Source organism: Castor canadensis, chromosome 1 (genome assembly GCF_047511655.1).
Source record: "Castor canadensis chromosome 1, mCasCan1.hap1v2, whole genome shotgun sequence".
Lineage (NCBI taxonomy): Eukaryota > Metazoa > Chordata > Mammalia > Rodentia > Castoridae > Castor > Castor canadensis.
This window is the reverse complement of record NC_133386.1, coordinates 172,005,832-172,010,808: the sequence shown is the minus strand read 5'-3', so window position 1 is coordinate 172,010,808 and position 4,977 is coordinate 172,005,832.

The window sequence follows — 4,977 nt, the reverse complement described above, 5'->3', positions numbered from 1 at the left end:
ATACTATAATGAATTCTCGTGTACCACTTTTGAATCACACAATCTCACTTTAAGAATATATTAAGATGAGTGCACATAACTGGTGTATCAGGTACATGGCTGCACACACGCATGCACACATGCACATGTACACAGTGAGAGAGTGCACGATGAGTGGTGCTGGTGTAGCCTCAGGGCCATCTCTGCCACATGCTAACGTGAGCCAGTTCTGGCTCTACCTGCAGGAGAACTGGGAAGGAAGTTGCACCCATCCTCACCTTGGTCCTGGGAGAAATGGGGGCTCAGAAGTACCTGCTCTGTCTTACATTCAGCTCCAGCACAAATGTTGTAAGTGGCCCACTCAGGTAGCCTGTGAAAGCTGATGCAGGGAAGGGTGGCAGAGCCTGGGAAGTAGGAGGCAGGGCCACCTTCTCCTTCAGAGAAGATCCTACTGTTCCCTCTTCTTCTGGCAGTTCTACCATTTGACTCTTTAAAGTCTGCCCAGTTCTTTTTGCCTTGGGGTCAATGAGTTTAGCAGATCTTTTCTCACCAAGTTCAGTCTAGAAAGCATGAGAACTCTTGAGTACTCACAAAAAACAGGAAGGAAGACATACAAATATAAATTTGTCCTAAGTCTCAATTGTCTCAAGCAACCCATATTCCAGTCCATATAAGGCTATGGCAAAGGTAATTGGTGCCATTCTTGTCACTGTTTGCCCTAGTTCATGGGTGGAAAGCTTTCTTTATTCTGGTCTGGCATCATGGGGCAGGAAGACACCCAAGACAGGGAGTCACATGTCTCCATAGACAAATGGACCAGTACTGGCATTGCTATTGGCTCATCTCACAGCGAAACATCCGGGGAACTGCCCCCACAATGACATGCCTATGCTAAGTATGGATGGATAGTATCTGTGGATTAGAGGAGGAACAGTGGGAATGCCACCATATTCTCAGGAACTGCTCTTCTTTCAGCCCCTCTCCCCACTTCTGTGTTTTTTTTAAATTACATTTTTCTCCTGCCTTTTATCCCTTTCTCTTCACTTTTCCCCTGTCTTCCTCACCTCTTCACTTCTGAACCTTACTTCATTTCTCCTGCATTCCGAACTCCTGATCTGGGTCTACTCCCACCAGCCACATACTGTATGTGACAAATCTTTTGGTTGAAATTCACCCTCTCTTCTGCACTTTGAGTCTTGCCACTGCCTGCCACCTTCTCAGCCTGGGTTTGTCCCTTTCTCTTCCCCCGCCCACAGAGTGTGGGCTCCTGGCTGCCTCATTCAGGCCTTTATGTGTTTCTACTGTCATTACATGCAATCTGGAAACTCGGCCTCAGAGCAGGATGGGTAGCTCTGGGCTGCAGCTCACAGTGTCCTTCTGTCACACCCCTCCCTCAGGAAAGCCAACCAGGCACTTCTGAGTGCTGCTGGAGAGATCTCATGGGGTGGTCTTGGAGAACCAGTTAATGCCTTACTATCCAGAGTGGAGTCTGGGGCTATGCCTACATGGTGGGTGGTTTCAGAGAACCCCATATGAACAGGCAGAGCAATGAATGATGAAGAACACATCACTTAGGTTGTGGAGAAGGCTGTCTCAGGATGTCTCACTTCATTCTGTGTTGGAAGAATGGCTATTGCCACTTAAACAATCTGAAGATTAATTGATTTGTCTGCACTTAATACAGCTAGGAAGGAGTTGAAACCTGGTTTCATGCCAAGCCTCTTGAAAGCCCCTGTGGAGGGAGGAAGGAAGAAAACCTACTAACTGTACTGCCCTTTTCTGTCCTAACCATCTGAGAAAGTCTCTTTCCTCCGACACCTCAGCATTTGCTTCTCTGTTCCTGCTCCTTAGTCATTTCCATCTCATTTCCTCTAGAGAAATCTATAGGGTGTGTGTCTTCATTTCTCCTCCCTCCTGTCCTACACACTTCTCTGCCCAAGCCTCAGTGATGTCACCAGCTCCTGGTCAAGCTCCAGAAAACTCCCTGGAGCTTCAGGATTCAAGGTGTCAGAGCCAAGGTTTCCTTTTATGGGATCCCAAGCTCAAGGTTGCAAGTTGAAAAGAATGCTGAGATCCCACCTGACATCAGCTTTCTTGAAATTCAGGCTAACATCTGCAAGTCCAATGAGGCTGTTTCATTCTGGACAATGCTCTCCCACACATACTCCATCAGTGACCTGATTGGTACACACACACTCCAGCCACACCCCCACCCCACACACACATACACATGTGGTTCTGCTTACCTGCTCTGGCAGATATGTTTTGCCCTTCTTAACAATCCAATGCCTCTAAAATGTTGAAAATCTTTGATAGAATGAAAAAAAATCATCTAAGTTTTCAGTTATTATTTAAAATTACTAATTGTGTTTTGCCTGTCTCCTTTCAGTATTGATCACATGTGGACAGATTGTTTTGTTATACTGATGCATATACAGTTTTCTCTTCTTTGTTCCCTTTCTTGCTCATTTTTCAAGATCCAGAATTACTGTTTTAAATTGTGTCTAGAATTCCATTGATTGGATGTAACATGATTTATTAAAATATTTCTCCTACATTGCAGTTGCTTCTTTGCAGCATAGTGATATAAAACACTCTAATGGAAATCTTTGTGTTTGTAATTTTTGCCCCCATTGAGTTATTTTCTCAGAAAATTGATCAGGAATGGGAATGGGCATGAATCAAGGCAACCACACTTGCAATATGGAGTTAGTATGAAGAGGGAAGTTCCAATATCTGGTTTAAAACCCCTAGTTTGCTCTGTGACCTTGAACAAACTATTCAATCTCTTTAACCTCAATTGCTTAAATGTAGAACAAGGCTAGTATAATACTTAATTCACATGGTTCCAGTGAAGATTGAATAAAATAATATGCATTCAAAGTCTCTTAATTTGTACTACTACTGCTGTTGTAATCACTACTATCATTAATACTAATTTTCTGTTCCTTTAGAATAGGGTGAATCAATGCCATATGGCTGAAACCTAAAATGTTTCCTAGGAACCACTGCAGTCTGATTTGAAATCATTCGGTTGCTCACATTATTTTATATCCTCTTACTCTACTCGTACTTCACATCCTAGGACAGTGCTATAGTTTGAATGTTGAGTGTCTTCCAAAGGCCCATGTGTTAAAGGCTCAGTCTCCAGTTTAGTGCTAGTCAGAGGTGGTGGAATCTTTAAGAGCAGGGCCTGGTGGAAGATTTTAGGTCATCTGGGGCATGTCCATAAAGAGAATTATTGCATGCTTGTCTCTTTGTCTCTCTTTTTCACTCCGGGCCATCAAGTGACCTGTCCTCAGCCACATGCTCCCACCATGATATATCTGCTGCCATAAGCCCAAAGCAAAGCTCCAAAACTGTGAGCCAAGATAAAACTTTTCTCCTGAGATGCTGATTATTCAGGTATTTATCACAGTAATGGAGAGCTGACTAACACAGCTGGAGACTTCAGTCAAAGCTCTGTCTTCACCTCCTCTCTTTCAAGTTTCTTTAAAGTCCTTAGAAAGACCCTGGCTCCCTTAAATTTAGAAATCACATCCTAGACCTCACCAAGCATATTAACCCACTACCAACATGTCCTATAGGAAATAAAATTATGCAAAAGCAGCAGACTGGTAGACATGGTGTGATGTTTTATCCTCACATTATTATTTTAATGGTTTTATTGATACTAATTTTTATTCTGCAGCTTGGGTTAGAGTTTAGGGGTCAAATAAATAATTCCTTTTATCTTTTACTTCCCTTCATGAGTTCAGAACCAAATAAGCAGTCTATTCAGGAGTCAGATAGATGAAGATGAATATAATCTTTACTACTGGAAAAGGTTGAAGAAAAGAATATAGCTTAAACATGTAACTTCATAATATTGTCTCCTGAAATGAATTACAGTCATCCTACTCCTGCCGGAAAACCCCACTTCTGGCTTCTTCTGCTTGCCACACAGTAGCCAGAATGTACCCTCAATTTAGGAGAGTATATCTCAAAGACAAGAACTGGGCACCCACGGCTCACGCCTATAATCTTAGCTATTTGGGAGACTGAGATCTAGAGGAGCGATGTGTGAGGCCAGCCCAGACAAATAATTCGTGAAATTCCATCTCCAAAATAACCAGAGCAAAATGGACTGGAGGTGTGGTCCTGATAGGTGTTACATCCCAGATGATAGGAACCATGTTACCCAGAAAAGAAAGGCCATGGCAGCTCTTTCTTACTTTTTTTTTAAATAAAAAAATGTCTTTCCTAGAACCCCTCCCACACTATAAACCACTGCAGCAGCAATTTTAAAGCAAGGGCATGGAACCACCATTATAGTGCTAGAGTTATGGGTAGGTAGGGTAGATACACTCACAAAACTGTGGCTCTGATGACAGGAAAAGGGGGGAGAGGATGTTGGGTGGGTACAATAGCCTCCTCTGTTGTACATCAGCAGGCATTTGTTTCAGTGCTTCTGATTGTAAAGAGCCAATCTCCTTCTATCATCTCCAAACCTCCATTTCTTCATCTGCCTTTTGCACCTTGCAAAACTACTGTGATGACCGAGTGAGATAATGTGTATAAGCTCCAACCTGCTGTGGAAAGCCAGCATTTGATGAGCATAGCGCCCTACATGTGAGACCTCCCTGCCACTGCTGAGGTGTAGCTCATTCCACACACAAGAGGGTGTACAGAGCCAAAGCTGTCCTTGCATAACTGGAATCTTGAAGTGTCTTATTACTGGGATAAGGGCTTTTCTTTGACCTCCAGATATAATGACAAAAATGGAAAGAAAGATTAAACCACATTAGGCCAATAAACATATGAAAAGGTGGTCACTAGTTGCTAGGGAAATAAAACATCAAAACCCCAATGAGATACAACCTCACACACAGAATAGTTAGCATGTTAATATGTATCAGACACATAGTAGATACCATGGGGTGTGTGTGTGTGTGTGTGTACTCTTCATAATACTCCTATTCTCAACTGGGGCACAGAGTGGTAAAAGTAAGCAATTCA